This window comes from Canis lupus, chromosome 2 (assembly GCF_048164855.1).
Source record: "Canis lupus baileyi chromosome 2, mCanLup2.hap1, whole genome shotgun sequence".
NCBI lineage: Eukaryota > Metazoa > Chordata > Mammalia > Carnivora > Canidae > Canis > Canis lupus.
The window spans coordinates 24,832,308-24,850,373 of record NC_132839.1 but is presented as its reverse complement, the minus strand read 5'-3'; the positions used below and the strand labels follow the sequence as shown (position 1 = coordinate 24,850,373).

Here is an 18,066-nt window from a genome sequence, read left to right as displayed (position 1 = left end):
ACCTTTGGAGTGCATTCATTTCAGCTTATCCTGTGTTTTTTTCAGATCTTGAAGCTTTTCTTTCCATTACACATTTACGTTGCTTGCTTCTTAAATGTGATCCTGATATTGCATATTCCACTTTCAGAGCTTTGTTTAGAATCTCTATAGCAACTGGCCTGCTCCCCCTTCCTTGCCTTACCTAGGTGAACTGCAAGAAACAGTATTTTGTAAGAACATAAGCAGTGAGAGTTGACATTGTAAAAGTCTTTTCATTAGGGGTAAAGTATAATGAAGTAGTTAAATCTTTTTTTAACTAGAAAAAGCTAGATGTACTTTCTGGTAACCAATCACTCTATCTTACTGTATCTGCCTCATCGATTCACCATCTGCTTCCAAACTTCATCCAACAACATGTTTTTCCTCTTTGATCACACCTCTTATTTTCTCACTTTTATTTAAATTCATATGAACCTTATGAAAGTTAACACGTTCACGCTCCCAACACCTCACACACAATCAGAGTCTGTGGGCCATTCACGGACAATTAATGATGGCCATGAGGTAAGCAGCTCAGAGAGCTCAGTATTTGGACACCCTGATGTTGGCAGCATCAGGGTCTGAGGGAAAACAGGGTTGTGTGGAGTCGCAGCCACAGCTACAAATAGCATCTCTTAAGTTTTGGCAGGATCCTGACATATACTTGGATTATCTGCCACCCTTCTCAAAGAACGTGGGTTTTCCCCACTGCTCTCTTTCCTCCTGCTGTCTTGGTGAGAAATGCCTTTCTCCCCAAAGTTCCCCATGTCAGAATGGTGTCCTCACACAGCCCTTGCTTCAGCAAAACTATTTGTCATCCACATTTGGCAAATTTGTGGATTCAGATGATTTCCATTTTATGCTCTGCAATCTATTAGTTTGCCTCTGAGGTTTCATAAAGCTTAGCAGGTGCAACACACAGGGATTCAACGATGCATGGATGATGGTAGATAATACATACTATTTTCACAGTGTTACATTTCTAGACAGCAGCTCCCGGCAAGGACCTAGAAAAGCACCTACAGGTAGGTAGACTTCATGTGTAACTCCAAGATAATTCATAACAGCAAAGAATTGAAAGAATATGATCACTGTGTCCAGAAGTCTGCTTTATGAATTCTTTAGATTAAAAATCTATACTTATTCCATAGATGTCGGTAAAGCAAAATACTGATTTGCCCATTGTCAAATTGATTTAGACAATATGCTCCAGAAACCCTCATAATTAAGACTAAATACATTCCTACTTTTCAAAAGTGTCTTTCCTAATACATGCTCTTACAAGGATCTTTTGAATGAAAGATTCAAAAACATTGCCGTCTAGACACTGGTGAACGAAGCAGGAAGAGATGGAGGCGAATAAATAAACAGCTCAAAAGAAAATTTTGACAAGCACCTATGACAAATATGCTTATATTCAAATCATTAAGTTCATAGACAGTTCCAGTTTTAAGTTACTTTATCAATAGAGACAATGGTATCTGCATATATTTCTCTTTTTTCAATATCAAATTATTTTAAATGAAGTGTAGCCTGGTGAAATGAAAGTTATCTTACATGAATCTATTAATTTTTCAATGTTATAATTATTGTTCCTTACTATATTATTATCATATGTGATATTATTCTAAAAGTTACAGAATTGTTAAAATGAGGTCTTTTAATTAATGATTATTTATTTTGGTATTCTCTTCTGTGTTAGTAATGTACAAACATGAAATTTTAAAATTGTGGCTCAGATTAAGTGTCTACCCAAATCAGCTACTGTGAAGTATCTGTGGAACCAGCTGCTGTTTTGCAAGACTCAATTTACCTAATAAGAATCTTAAAATAGTCAGCAATACGAAACATTAGAATAAAAAACTCCATGGAGGAAGAAATAAAAGAGCTCATGTGGTAACAGACTTCACTTAAGCAAAATCTTGATTATTGTAAGGTAATATTTCTTGACTTTATAAAATACATGGCTCCCTTTGTTGAACATAAAGATTTTACATTCTTCTTAATACTTGAAATTTTAAGTAAATCCCACGAATAAAGCAAAATCAAAGTAATGTGACAAAATGATGTTTTATTTTTAAACCACACATATTCTCTTCTAGCCTCCATTAAATTAAGAAACCCTAGGAGTACACTACTTTCTCTTATCCGAATCCTTGCCTTTCATTCTGTAAATGATATCTTTTAGTCACATTAAGGGAAGATTGGAGAGAATCTTCAGAGAGTAGCTGTTGAATCTACTAGTCTACCTGCCACAAGACCTTCTTAAATTCTGAACCAGTGATACTTAAGCATGCCAAATTTTAAGTAATTCCAATGGGAAACAAGTTTCCTTGAAAAACAACATGAGGAATGATTTCTTTGAACATGATCTAGGTTATACATACTCTGCTTTTGCAAACTGAATCTTCCGTGGAACATGTGTGTGCAAAATAATGTAAACTGGACTAGTCAGATTGGATGGGGAGGGGGCAAGGCTGCCCTATACTCCTTTGTGGCATCTTCCCCTCTGCCCTCCAGCACCACTGTGTACCTGACACCTCCAAGGTGATCCTGAGGTTCTGAGGAACACAATGACAAAACTACCAATTTAAAAACACGTTGACAGATTCTGTGATCACTTATATTGTGCATGTTCCTCTTCTGATTCAGTCCGTGGCGATTCTAAAGTCTAAAGCTACACATAAATATGTACAGTTCCCTTAAGGGGAATGTAGTGATAGTGTATTATAAACAGAGCTACTTTGGATGAGGGCACAGTTGGAAACCTTGCAAATTATCTATCCCATCATTTTTGGATTAAAGTATTTATGTCCTTTATGGGCCAAATAGTTCTCACGCCATTCCATAGAGCTGGAGGTATTAAACTTATCACATACATTCAGATAACCATACTGTTTTTCAATAACCATTCTACCTGCTATACTTATATCATCAACAGACTAAGTTAAAGATGTAAGATTTTGATTACTTTATCAAGTCACTTTTTGGAAGAGTGTTTGAAACTGAACTTAGAGAAATCCACTGGGAACAATTTCACATGGCTTCTTTTCCATTTCAATTATTCTAGAGTTTCAGGCTATTGTGTAAAGGTTTTATTTAGCAAAAAATAGCTTGTTTTAAAAGTTCCATTTTTTTCTCCATACTCAGGCGATAAATGTAAGTTACATTAAAAACACCCATTTAATAACTTTTTTTCTATACTGGCTGATGGTAAGAAAGATCTGAATAAAAGTCTTACATTTGGAGTTTGGTAATTGTTATAGATTCTCTTTTTGGCTGGCATTTTATGAGAAACAGTGTTTACCAACACCATATTGCTTAGTTCTTTCCAAATTACTTTTTGCCTGGAGAGAAAACCTGGATCTACTGGATGTATTTCCACCTAAATTATGTGCAGAGAAAAACATTTCTCATTTTGTTTTTCAAGGAAACTTGTTTCTCATTGGAATTACTTAGAATTTGGTGAAATTAGAAAATATAATTCTGTGAAAAACTCTGTATTCCACAATTCCTTAACTTCTTACTTCCTTTCTTTATTTCTTCATATCTTATATGAACTCCTCTAGACTGTTGGTAGGTGAAAGATACTGTCTCTTTCACTGCAGGACCAAGTAGGATTAAACACACACACACACACACACACACACACACACACACACAGGTTGGGTCGCCTTTTTTTTTATAGAAGTAGTTTTACTTATAATACCTATTTGTTGATAAAAGACATGGCAAAATAAGTATTTCAAAAATCTGTGACATTTTAAGTTCATTTTAATTCTTAACAGTAGTATCTACACACTTTTTTTTTTTTTTTTTAAATCCTGGAGACAACCTTCACTATGTTAGGAATCTACAGTACCCTAGCAAACCCTCGAGCACAGGGGTAAGGGGGGGTTTGGGAGGGTTTAGGAGTCACTACATTTATATATGAACACATGTTTCAGGGGAGAAGGGTGGGGTCCTAAGGGAAGCATTTATTCCATGAATGTTACTTTCTATATATAGTGCCCCCACACCAGTATCTGGCATACAACTGATGAACCATTTGCAAAGTTATTTCTATATTGGTCTAAAGAGTAGAATTATCTGGCAATAATCATTAAAACTGGTGAGCTGTTACGTGCTAAAAATGAATGTCAAACCTAGGAAGTTGAAACTTTAATCCATTTTCATATACTCTTAAAATTTTTAATAAAATCCAAACTCTGTAGACTTATCATATAATCACTTTGGGGATTAAAAATATCACAATCTTGCCTGACGAGTCGTCTTAATGGTCAGTGAAATTTGTATGCTATCTGTGATCTTACTTAGTGGATATGTCTCAATTTCTGCTTTATTACATTCCATTACCATGTTTTATTCATCTGCCTATTCCTCTCCAGCTCAAAATTTCCAACTGAGAACAGAAAATGCTGTAACTTTTATGAAGGCTCATTCTCCCTCCTACCCAGTAAGCAAGGCTACGATTCTGATTAGGTTCTCAACAGACATATTTTTATCCATAATGAGCTAAGACAATGTGTACCCTAAATTTACCCCAGCTTCTGTAATTGATCAATTAGGAAGCATAAAGTATAGCCACTAAGTTCATATTTTCCCCTGACCTGTTTATGAGTAATCTTAAGCTTCTTTCATTTCAGCAGTCAAATTTAATGATCCCTGGTAAATCTGAAGATATTTTGAGATGAATAATCTAGATGAAAAGAGAGCAAGGTGTTTCTGATTAAATTTAGTTGTTCCTACAAGCATATCAGCTAGCATATTATGTAAGTGCCGTTGGACAACGGCAAACCTTTCTAATAATATTGGACACAGAATGATTAAATAGTAAAATCTCACACTACAGTACTGAGCAAGAATTTTCATGATGCCTATATTTCTGGATAATTATAGCTATGTTTTCCACTTTGGTATTCAAGCAGAAAGAATCTACTCTAAAAGAAAATTCAAGTATCCCTCCTCTCATCCCACTGTGTGGAAGAACACAGTACAACAGAGGGAACATAGCTGCCAAAGCAGCAGAAGACACTGATGGTGCCAGACATGCTTTCCTCATTTAAAAAAGTGCATATTCTCCAACTGAGTGCCCACATTGCCCACGTGATGAAGGCGTATTTGTTTTTTGAGCAAGAAGTAGACAGAGCAGCAGTGAGGGCAAGAAGAAATATCAGTATGTGACACACTGCAGAAGATCCAGAGGGTTTTGGGTACGCTGTGATGCATGATGATGCTGTCAGTCCAACAGACTGTGGAAGCATAAATAAATAGGCAATGACAATGCAGGATCATGAATGCTAATGGTATGAGGGAATGTTCCACAGGTTACCAAAAAAAGCAACTTTCTGACGCTGAGAGATCAGGGAAGTCTCTCTAGAATAAGTGATATCTGAAGTGAGTTCTAGAATCTTCCTAGTCAGAATGGAATCCACCAGAGCATTATCATATCTAGAAACGGTTGTTAGTAATACAGAATCTTGTGCCTCAGCCTGAACCCATCAAGACAAATCTATATTTTAACCAGATCTTCAGGTGATTTTTATGCTCATTAAAGCTTGAAAAGCAGTTCTGGAAGACAACTTGTAAGTGGCCTAAGGGAATAGGCAAGAAGACAGCCTTCTAGGCAGATGGAACAACATGGGCAAAAAGGCTCAAGGCAGAAAGAACTTGCCTTGTTCTAAGAACTGTAGGTGCATAGTGGTTGGTGTGGCCAGAGGCAGTATAATGGGACAGATTGCTGGAAATGAGGCAAGAGAAGTGTACAGAGGTTGCAGAATAATAGGATGCTACATATGAAGGAATTGGACCTTCCACAAGGTAACGATCAAGGGGATCATTTTTAAATTTTAATAAGATCCTTTTAGCTGCTCTTTGGAGAAATTTTTGGTAGAGAGTAAGTAGGAAAGCAGAAGAAAATGAGAAGCCTATTGTGGTAGCTAAAGGGGAAGAGGATGGTGATTTAAATCTGGCAGTGGCAATGGGCTGGAAAGAAGGGCACACTTGCATAAGGAATAGTAATGTGAAACTATTTAACAGACTCAGCGATTAATTGAACACAGGAGATGGAGAGGCTATGAGTAAGGCAGAAGGAGAAATCCCTGACACTCCCAGGGCATGGGGTTCTGGTGGGGGTGTCTGGGTAATTGGTGAAACCAATCCCTGGAAATAAGGACTGAATTTGGATGGAAAAGGTAGACAACTTGTTCAATAGGTTGGGTTTGAAAAAAATCTGTAGGACATAAGAGTGATGATATCTAGTGGTCCTCGGATATATATCGGCCTAGAGCTAAGAATTTGGAGTTCCCCAACAGAGTTGTTAAGAAAGCATTAAGAGAGGATTATATCACCCAGGGAGATAATGTAATTTGAAGGGAAAAGAAGGCACAAGAAAGAGAGCTGGGGAACACATAGAATAGCCCTAAAAACATACCAGAAAGGATCAGGTGAGAAGAAAAAATAGCCTAGGATTATTTACACAATAAGAACTATGTCAAATGTAAAATCTTATTGCTGATATGACCTTTCTGAAAGTAGTTTAAAAAGGAATGATGGGGGAGGGGGATTTGCCTGGGTGGCTCAGTCAGTTGAATGACTAAACCTTGGTTTTGGCTGAGGTCATGAACTCTGGGTCGTGAGATGGAGCCCTGCAGAGGATTCTGCTTGAGATTCTATCTCCCTCTGCCTCTCCCCCTCCTCAAATAAATAAATAAATCTTCAAAAAAAAAAAAAAAAAAAGAAGTGATGGGTAAAAGAGAGAGTAGGAGGTTAGAGGGATGTGAAGAAGTGAAGGTAATGAATAGTTAGTTGACTTAATGAAAAGAGAAGAGTGGGGATATATCAATGGAGTCCCACTTAAAAAGCTGCTTCAGGAATTGTTAAATACAGACATCTGAACTTGATGGGCCCACCCAAGTTGTTTGGTTTCACTTAAAATTTTTTTTTTCAAAATGGGAAAAATAAAGACAGCAACTTTCTTTATGAAATTCTGCTTAATGAGGCTTATTTTTGAGTTTGTTCACATTATGCAAACATCATAACTAGGAAATTATGGAAATGATAATCATTAACCTGAAGACATGTGCTACACAGGACCAAGGACAGATGCAAGTGCTGGGATCTCCCAACCTTCTTTCCAAGCTTGGAAGATCCAGACTTCAGTGTGATGACACAGCATTTTCACCCCCTGGACCCCAGTAAGCCTTTGTTTTGAAGAACAAATGCCTTTAACACGTTGAAGTCATGGTCAATCTGTGATACGATTATCTGTAGAAATATTCTGGGTACATTAATATTATTATCGCCAGGCAATTAAGCAAAATTCCAGGTAGATTGATGTTCAACTTAATGAGGCTAACATTTGTATTAAGAACTTGTATTAAACTAACATTTGTATTAAGAACTTAATGACATTGAGAAATGCCAAGAATAAAGAACCAACGGCATCAGCCGTGATAAAAGTGCAAGCCTTCGGAAAGGGGAATTAGATGTCTGGGCGCTGGATGGTCTCTAGGAATTGCTGAAGACTGTAAACAGACATGTCGGTGGTAGAAAGGAAGAACTTTCCACTGACCAGGCAGGAGAGTCCTCAGATCCCACACTGTCCCTGCTTCGGGGCCAGACGGCACAACACCGCCACCAATTCAGGCCCAGGGCCAAGTTCCTTGCTAAGTTCTTTATTTCAGGAGCAAGAATTTCTTAGCATGGGCATAATTATTTCTGTTCAACAAAGGCTGAAACTGAGCTTAGTGAGGTTAAGCAACTCATGCAAGTCACATAGCTAGCAGGTGGCCTTGCTGGGACTCAAAGTAGAGCCTGACAGATGCCGGGGCTCATGCTTAGAACAGCAAGGCCCCCGCCGCCCAGGAACTCATTAAATACTTACTTTTCAGGATTATAGTTGGGGCTGTGTTTGAAATCTAATGTTTAATATCCACACTTCCCGTTTCTTCCTTTTTCTGAGTCCTAGAGTATGTCTTTCTGAGTAATGTTTGTATCAAAATAACTTCTTATGATTACTCCTATGTGATTCTTAGTCAGCAGTCTGGGACATCTTTCCTATCATTTTTCTATTCATATAACCTCATTCTTTGTAATATTTTGCTTGCAATTTCTACTTTCACTTTGCTCATTTTCCCCAGCTTTGTCTTCTTTGCTATCTCCTCTCCTTCAAAACTATTGTTAATTTTCCCACATTACCTTTCCGCACAACTTCTGCTTCCCTCAAATGTTTAATGTTGAGTTGTCATTAGTTTACAAACATAAGATAGTTTCTTTTATATTCTTGTCTAGTTTCACAGGTGTTGTTTAATGTTAATAATTCTGTGTACTTGCTGTTTTGTGCTTCTGGGTTTACAAAGCACAGGCATTATATCAATTATTTTTTTCTTTTTTTTCATAATATATATCACATCCCTCATTGTGTTACCAGTTCCAGTATGTTCCTCGTGAACTGAATAAATCTGGCATCTGTTGGCATCAGGGGTTTTCTAGATGGCTGTCTAATATGCAGTTTACACTCAAGCTCAGTCACATTCCTCCTCTTATGGGGGAGAATTTCAGGCCGGTGTGAGGCCTGGGGAAGCTGAGGGAAGCTTTTGGGAAGTAAACCTGGACTTCAGCCAGTCAAAAGTAAATCCACTCCAGTGAGCAGACAGAGTATAGCAAGAGTGTCCAAAAAAAGGAGGGAAGTCATATGTGTGATGGGATACAACAAGCCCCCTAAAAGATGAGCCTACATCACATCCGTATAGGATACCTTTGTCATCTACACCCTAAGTGAGAACCTTGGGGCCCTGGCATAGTCAAACCTCTGACTCTAGCATCAGTGTTACCTACTGCTTTCTGTAACATTTCCTTTAGTTTCCATACCCTTTGCCATTAGTGACATTTCATATCATCCATGTTTTTACACTTCTTTAGCCAACTGCATTACTGCTGCCTGGAAACCCACAGACTCCTACACCTGCTCCTCCCCTCATCTTCTCTATCTCAGTTATCAGCCCCACACCTGGAAATCACAACTTGATTTCTCTTTGCCCTCAAACTCTACATTCATTCTATCAAATCATGTAAGTTCATCTTCAAAATTTAAATGGACTCTGTCCACTTCTCCTTATTTCCATGCTCTCACCCAAGTTCAAAATCCTTTCACATTTCTCACCTGATTATTGAATTCTTCTCTTAGATGATCTTCACTGGTCTCACTGCTCCTACTCCCGCCCTGCCATAGTCAATTCTCTTCATGCTTGCCAAAGTAATCTTTTAGGAACAAGACAGCCAGATTACTTCTTCCTTGTTTAAAAAATTTCTGGTGACTTCTCATCACACAGAAAGGAAAGCATGTGGTTTGGTACGTCCTGGGTCCTGCCCATCTCTCCCACCCCAACCACAGTGTGTCCCTGACTTGTTCCTCTGCCTTTTTCTATAATACACCAAGTTCATTCCTTTTTTTTTTAAAGATTTTATTTATTTATCCATGATATATATATATATATATATATATATATATATATATATATATATATAGAGAGAGAGAGAGAGAGAGAGAGAGAGAGGCAGAGACACAGGCAGAGGGAGAAGCAGGCTCCATGCCAGGAGCCTGACACGGGATTCGATCCTGGGACTCCAGGATCGTGCCCTGGGCCAAAGGTAGGCGCTAAACCGCTGAGCCATCCAGTGATCCCCTACACCAAGCTTATTCCTGCTGCAGGGCCTCACTTTTGCCTTTCTCCATAGGAACTTAATTTGCATGACCTGCATCCTCACCTCATTCAAGTACTTACTGTACTTTCTAGGCCTTAGAGAGTAGGTCCTCTGACCACCCCATGTAAAATAGCAACCCCAATCCCCCCTCCCCCCACACCATTCACACAGTTTTATCACTTTGCCCCTGTTTTGGGTCCAAAAGTATTGGACTTTTCACTACCTGGCATTATTACCCATTTAAATACTTGGTTAATTGGCATCTTTCTCACCTTGACATAAGCTCTATAAGGGCAGGAGTCTCATCTATCTTAGTCTTCCCTCAGTTTTCAGTGTTTAGCATGATGGAATGTGCTCAGTCAATGTTGATTGCATACACTGTTATTATTCATATCCATCTTTTCAGGAAGGATTTGAAAAAAGGAAGATCTGACAGGGAGGACTCTCCTAAGGGTCAGCATGATAGGTTGTAGAAACAGGATGTTGATTTGAAGGTGGACTTGGACCTGGACTGGCTAGAAGAGCAAATCTGTCCTGAACTGCTAAATGGGCCATCTTGGGCACGTGTCTTCCCTCTCTAAACTTGTGTTGTTGTTGTTGTTCTCTTTTCACGTGTAAGTAGCAACGATGACAGTTATTTTTCAAGTTTTTGTAAAGACCAAATACAGCTTCTATGAAGACCCTAGCATTTTGCCTACGACTGCAATTGGTTAACCCTATCTATAGGCCTGTCACCAGTCAGGGTGCAGCCCAAGCGGCAGGACGTTGACCTCATTATGAGTTCAAGTGACAAGTATTAAGGCAATAAAACAAAATGTTTAGATTTAAGAGAATATTCGTGCTAATGTTAGGAATACAGTACAGTGGTGTTTGGAGTAACACTGACTTAATACTGACTGTACCAAGGCTTTGTTAAACCACACATTTTAGAAAATTATATCGATTTTCAGCAGAGTGGACTAGTTTACCATTGGATCAAAAATATTCCACTGGCAATTGTAAATATTTTCTCGATTTGCTATTCTCCATGGTTTAAGGCATATTTGAAAATTGTAATTACTCTATCTTAAACTATTAAGGAGGCTGATAAACTAATCAAAGAAATTCCAAATCCTTCCAGATAGGATTTAATTTTTTTTTCCTGATTGAAGAAGCCAAACTTATTACCCTGCAAATAGATTTCATTTTACATGACTCTAACTGAATATATAAAATCTATTAAGTACATTTCCATTTATATGAAGATTTTACTGTGTTCAGTAAAATGTGCACTTCTAATCTTACTAGAGTCTCCTCCTAATTAAAGAACATATGGCTGGCAGATTTAAAGAACTAAAAAATGTTTTAAATTGTTTTACAAATATAATTTCTAAGTAATAAAACCTTTCTATGCTTTCAGGGAAGAATTTGTAAGCTATTATACTTATTTTATTTCTAGGAACAAAAACTGAAAAAAATACACCTTCCATTCTAAATAATTTCATACACAAGCACAATATCCATTAAATAACTTCAAAAATTAAATTTCAAACCTTTATTCCAAAAATAATAATGGGTATTGTTCATTACAAAAGTGCCATTCTTTTAGGAGATCTCAGTTGATGTCATAAGCATGGTCTGTGATTTAGAGCTGGAGTAATTAAGAGCTGGGATAGGTGACAGATTTTTTTTTTTAAATAACTCTTTATTCATGAAGACTGAAACTATTTGAAATTTATCAAAAGGCTTCAGGAATATTATACTGCCAACTATAGAGATTCTTTCTGTGTGGGAAGTAATTGTTAATATATTAAATGAAGACACATTGAGGAATAGGAGATAAACACCCCATTCACTTATTCATTCTTTCTATCATTTAACACACTTACTGTGTGCCAACCATGTGTTAATCATGTCTGAAGGCTGGGATACAGTAGTAAAGAAAGAAGAACATGGTATGTGTAAGTAGATATTCCTATTAAAGTTTAAAGTATATGTTTATACAAGTTGAATAATGCAAGACAGATATATCTTTCAGAACACAAAACATTTTGTATATCTAAGCTGTTTTATGGGGAATAACTCAAGTGGAATTAAAAAAAGCCAACCAATTTGGTTGAAAAATTGGCCAATCTGGTTATATTACATCATATGGATTTAAATTATAGATAAACTGAAAGCTATTTTTGTTTGTTTGTTTCTCTCTTTTGCCTGTAATGGGCCATGGAGAACCATAGCCACACCTGCTTATATTGTGTTTGACTTTCCAAGCTTCAAATTCTAGAGCCCTAATAATTAGAGCAGCTCTGTTAACCTATGATAATTGATAATATTTTATTTGGTTCAAAACATCTTGACTCCATTATGCTTACCAAGATTTTTCAATGTGCTACTTTCAGTATTCTTCCAAGAGCATGAAACTGCCATATCAATTGTCTAGAACTGCTAAATCACTTTGAGAGTCTTTGATCACATTTGTTGCTAAAAATTAGACTCTAATGAAGTAAAATGTGAAATGAAATGCCACTTTAACCAAGAATCCAGGAAAAAGAAGATGAAAGGAAAATGAACTAAGGAAATTACTTTTCTATCTATGGGTCAGTTGGCTGTAGTCCCTAAGTAACTGAAAAACAGATAAGGAATTCTGGATGATCAAATAATACTAGAGATTGAGGTCTCCCAAATTTTGGCTATAGATTTTCAGCTAAATGCAGAAGGAAGCTGGACGGAATACACAGTAATCTCTGTACCATGGAGCAGTTTTGTAGACCTGATGCTCTTGGTGATTACAAAATAAACTGTTCTTCTTTTATAGATGAATGAACCAGACAGTTGGATGAGCCGAGGAGTGATTTTGGTATGTGGTACACTTGGGACCTAACAGGGTATAGCTTGTGAGCATGGCTGTCTGTGAAGTGGAAAACACTATTTGTGAGTGAAGCAATATGGGCTCTGAAGGACAGTATTGAAGCTGAAGAAAAAAAAAAGCAGCTATATCATAATACAATGGAACATTTGAGATGGATAAATGGCACAAGCAATCTAGTCCAAAGGGGGAATGAGAAGGATTTATTACATAATAGGTGGCACAGCTTGGACAGAAATGCTAAACTCTGGTTCTTAGGCCAGTATTTTTGGCACAGACCTATACTTTCATTGTAGAAATTATTCATAAATTTCTTTTCTAGGTATAGCTCTACTGTTTTTTCAAAGAATACACTTAGTAACTTAGTAACAATGAAATAAAAAAATGATTTCTAAAATAGAAATTAAGAAAAAATAAGACAGTTTTTATGCAAAACATGCATGTTTACCCCAACAAAATTCTTAGTATTGTAGGAAGAAAGCCCCTTGGCAGGGATGAAGTGAGTAAGAATGTATACTATCAATTCAGAGTGAGAAATATCACCTGAATACATGCATAGGAACATGGCTGTTTGGTGTTGCAATCGAGTGAGAAAAATAAGGTTTTCAACAGCACTAAAAACTCATGGAACTTTTGTAAAAAAATGAACCAGGCTGAGAAGTCTCTAAGAGGTAAAAGTATTCGGATGAATAGCAGAATTGCTCTTAAGAAGTAAATGTTAAAACTGTAGCAATAGCCCTGAGAGTTTTCATTAAGAACTACAGCTTTTCTAGAGAATAGCGATTTTTCTATACCTTTGTCATCTCATAAATCTGCTTATTACCATGTGTGTTACAGTTCGTAGAGCAAATTTGCTCTAAATGGTGTGTGATGAGCTTTCTAGCCAAAGGAGAATGTTTAGGCCAAAGTTCAGCATGAGTCTGGTTTATCTGTATGCATACCTAAACCCTGGTTAGCTCGAACAATTATAGTCCATCCTGCTTCTTTGTCTTCTTTCTGTAAAGCCTTATTCTGATCCTAGTATTGTGAAATGTGTGGAAGTTTTAATGTTCTGAATTTATATTCTCTATTGTATTTCATATTGATGGGTGCCGTAATTCATCTAATTTGAAAAAAAAATTAATTGAGTGCAAAGGCTTTGTATTAAGAGATACAAGAGATTATAGGTGATTTAAAAATCAGATGATTAATAGAGCTGAAAAGGTCTTAGATTATTTGTCCAACCTGCTTATTTAAAAAATAAAGAAAGTGAGATCTTGCCTCAGATTTTTATACTTTTTGATGAAGCTAAGATTGAAACTGAAGTACCTTAAATTCTCATCTACTTTGCTTTATATTAAACCTCACTGGGCCAGAATCCCTGAACTTCCAAAGCTTGCTATTTTTGTAAGGAGGATAAATAGACATTTTTATACTTGGCTCAAAGAAAGGCAGAAATACAAGATGCTCTGGGGGTTTAAAATATGAACGTTGGAAATAAAGAAAAATTACAAAAAAAAAAAAACAAAGAAGAGCATTACAGGTTTTATTATGGTAAAGGTGTGGCACTTATAGTCTTTGTTATCTGGATACATGTAATCCATTTGTTACGGAGTTATTAGTTTCCATAAGATTGCTACTCTCCTCCTCCTTCTTCTTTTTTTTGGGGGCCCCAACATGGGACTCAAATTCATGACTTGAGATCAAGACCTGAGCTGAGATCAAGAGTCAGACACCCAACCAGCTGAGCTACCCAGGAACCTCAAGATGGCTATTCTTCTCACTGGAGGCTACTCAGTTAGTGGTATAGGAGCCAAAGAATGAACCAAGATAGGTGTTGGTTCCAGAGGCAGTCAACAACAAGAGGAGATTATGTTAAATCTCTTCCTATATTCAAAGCCAAATTTAATCCTCTCAAGGATCCTATGAAGTAACTAACAGATATTTTCTTTAAAAAATTAAAAATAAAGAGATGAGGCAATGCAATCACAATGAGACTAATTTCTCTATCTAGGGTCAGAATTTGTGTGAAGAATGTGAACTCATACCCTGACCTTACTGTTGAAAAGTCTATGCCCTTTCTCAATAAAACCGAGGGGGAAAAAAGTCTATGCCCTTTCAACAATGTCATCTTGTCATTCAAGCCTACTTAAAATTATTCAAAAACTTTATTCACATGGAAGAAAGCTGTGTGTGAGCCCTGCAGAAATTCAGCTTCCATAGAGGCTGGTTACCTGCAGGCATTGTGGGAGGGACACTGGATGTGAGTGTTGGAGGATGCAGGCTTGAATCTTTCCTTTGTTTCTAAGTAACCTGTAACTTTGGACCTGCTCCTTAACCATCATGAGTCTCAGTTCCCACATGTACAAATGGTGAGTGTGATACTTGCCCAACATCTTCCACAGAGTTTTTAAGAGGATCAGTACAGAAAGTGTTCAATAAATCTTTTCTCTATGGATGTCCTCACTCTACATTTGCCCTCACACTCAATCTAGTTGTACTGTCAAGATTCACAGTATTCTTTTTATAAATCTAAATTGCTGTACAAATATAAGGTATCATAGTATGTGTCAGGCTTCTATACAGGGCTTTGTTACTGATAACATCCATTTATTCCTTCCTTCCATTTATTATTCCATTTATTCTTCAGTATGGTCTATAGTTTAGTGAGAGTAATTATTATTATTTTATTCACTGTAAAGACAGCTTCACTTTATAAATGTATAAACAATACTGTGTGACTTTATGAGGATCACATTTCCAGAGTTACTTTTATGGATTTGGAAGTATCTTGCACAGACAGCTATATTTATTCTTTTTTTTAAAAGTATGCTCTACACTCAATGTGGGGCTTGTCTCATGACCCGGAGATCAAGATTTGAATGCTTTACCAACTGAGATAGCCAGATGCCCCTATATTTATTTTGCAAAACTGTGAGGATCAAAATAATTTTAAAATTCATGGTTTATTTAAAAAGTTTAGGAACAGAAACACACTGTGGCATACCAGTGCACATTTTAAGGTTTTTTTAAGTTCTGTTTTAAAAATAAATATGTAATACATGTAGGGACTGCATTCATTGGACAGGAAATATATAACGAGGCATGATTTGGAAAAAAAATACAGCATGCACTCATTGGGTAATATGACATGAATTACAAATATTACAAAGTGAATTCATTCTGTTGTTTTCTTTTCAATAGTTACTTACTCTGTCATCTGTTAGTATTGATCATACATTGTGCCAATTCCAAGAAAGGTTCTGTATGAATCCAGAGGAATAAATAACACATTCCCAAAGAAGGTCTGTTTTATTTCATTTTGAGTCATCATAGATGTCACTTTTCTTTGACCATCATGTGAAAAGTTGTCCATGGGAGAAGTCACTGATTTACTTGTGCATATATTGGCCCTAGTCATCTTTGTCTAACTAAATCCCTCTTCCTCTCTGAAGCCTTGGTTACTCCAAGTCCATAGTCTTCCTTTTGGGAGCTCTTCAGATCTGGTTGTCTAAAGTAGGCAGTAGGCAATCATCATATAGTAACTTGCACTGTTTGACATCTTTCTAAGTATAAATTCTGACTCTACATCTGGATGTTGAGACTCTTACATCTGATGTTTCTCTGCAACATTTGCCTCAACATGATGTCTGCTTTATTAGACAAGTATACAAATCCTTGATGAATTTCATGAATAGCTGATGTTTGAGACACCTTTCTGGTATTTTAACTCCTTTTTCCCCTAGCAGACTAATTTTCTTAATGGCAGGAGGGATATTTGGTTTCTCTAATCTCTTTGGGTTTAGTACAATGGTGGGCCAGAGGGGCATGAAGAAAATGCTCAGTAAATGTCTCCACAGCTGTCCTGACTCTCACATTTAGCTTCATACTCATCCTATTCTACTCTCAAGAATCATTAAAATGCCATCAGTACCTGGCTCCCCTCACTCCCTGTGATGTGCTGTGTCATAGTTGGAATAACCAGGAAAGCTAATAAATCACCCTATTCAAAGAACTGGTGAGGTCTTCTGAGGCTAGCCTCTCTCCAGTGGTGTTAAAGAGTCATTAACTCTGGAATTACAAAACTTCAAATCCCCAAAAGGTAAAGGAAAACTCTGACCCTGGGGCTGATTCTAAAATGCATTGCAGAAACTCTCACTTCTCTCTTGAAATGTGAGAGAGGAAAGTAACACAGGGAGCCTAACACACTTTTCTTGGGGTTTTAAGTAATTACATGTGAAGGGCTGGATATGCAAGACCTATTTTCCTCCTATTTCCTAGCAACATAAACTTGAACAAGAAGCCCAAAGTGGGCTAATCATGCTGGTTCTACCTGAACTCTTGGTTGTTTTCCTGAGTCACTAGAACTGAGTCATGTTCTAATTTAGTTCTAGCTTCCTGGCAAGACTGTCCTGCAAGGTCCTCAGGCTGCCCCGCAGAGCACTGATCTTCCAAAAGTGCCCTGCAACCAAAGGGCTCCTTGACCAAATCAGTGTGGGGAAACCCTACAATTAATGGCCCTTCCTGAAGATTCATAATGAGTATTAGTGTATTAACATGCAGATTTAACTTTGTGCAAAAAGAAAATGCTTTCTTTTTATAATTTCACATATTTCTTCTAGTATTAGCCTTCTAAAGATAAGATTTTGTAAAATGCTGTTTTAATACATATATCTCACTGTGATACATACAGAGAGGCATTTCTTAGATGCCTAAAAGAGATTTTACTTTCATCTGAGTCTCATATTCAGCTACTAATTGCTTTAATAATTTAGGAGACTTGGACGGATTGGGAATGACTCAAATTTATATTCACCCAAAGGAAATACGGATTAAAAAGATTGCTTTCTTATGGGCCATTTCTCCAGAGATAGTTGCCTGAATTAAGGAATAAAATGTCAGGTCAAACTAATTTCTTATTACAATCTAGCAGTCTAAATGGCAGCCATTGAGGTAAGTCCAGAGGGAGTTACATTTACAAGGGAACAGGCTTATTGACTACCTAAAATCAATCCTTCCTCGCATCTCTTCAACTTTAGAGAATAATTTTACCAGGTTAAAGAGGTCATTTTCCTTTAAAGAAATTCTGACCCTTGATACGGCTAGCTTTGCAATAGGATATAAAAGTTGGTTACACACACACATAGAAACACATAGTGCAATACCTGTCCCAGTGATTGATCTGTCTATGCAACTACCTGCTTCTTTCAGCAAGAACAGTAACATTTGCTAAGAAACACCTAAATATATACATAAATCATTTCCCTCTCCAGAGCAAAGTTATAATAGAGAAATACCTTTCTAATTCTTCTTTACCTTTCTTTACTAAAAGACAAGGCTACATAAGTATATCACTAAATAATCACAAATATACAGACACATACATGCCACTAATTTCTACTTTTAGGTGGAATAAACACATTTCTTGAATTTTTAAAAAGAATGAAAAGTAAGTTGAAGAGAAAAAATGTCAAGTAGAAAAGAAATACATTATAACTAAAAATAAAAATAAAATTAGG

General features: G+C 36.8%; 1 protein-coding gene and 1 long non-coding RNA gene across 3 annotated transcripts in view; one reads left to right on the top strand and one right to left on the bottom strand.

Moving 5' to 3' along the window:
- The window catches only part of EDIL3 (EGF like repeats and discoidin domains 3), a 393,058-nt gene that overhangs the window by 43,490 nt on the left and 331,502 nt on the right, over positions 1 to 18,066 (bottom strand). The window lies entirely within an intron of this gene.
- On the top strand, positions 5,481 to 7,257 carry LOC140614095 (uncharacterized). Its single transcript, XR_012014993.1, has 2 exons — positions 5,481 to 5,838; positions 7,111 to 7,257. It is a non-coding gene; the product is annotated as an uncharacterized lncRNA (long non-coding RNA).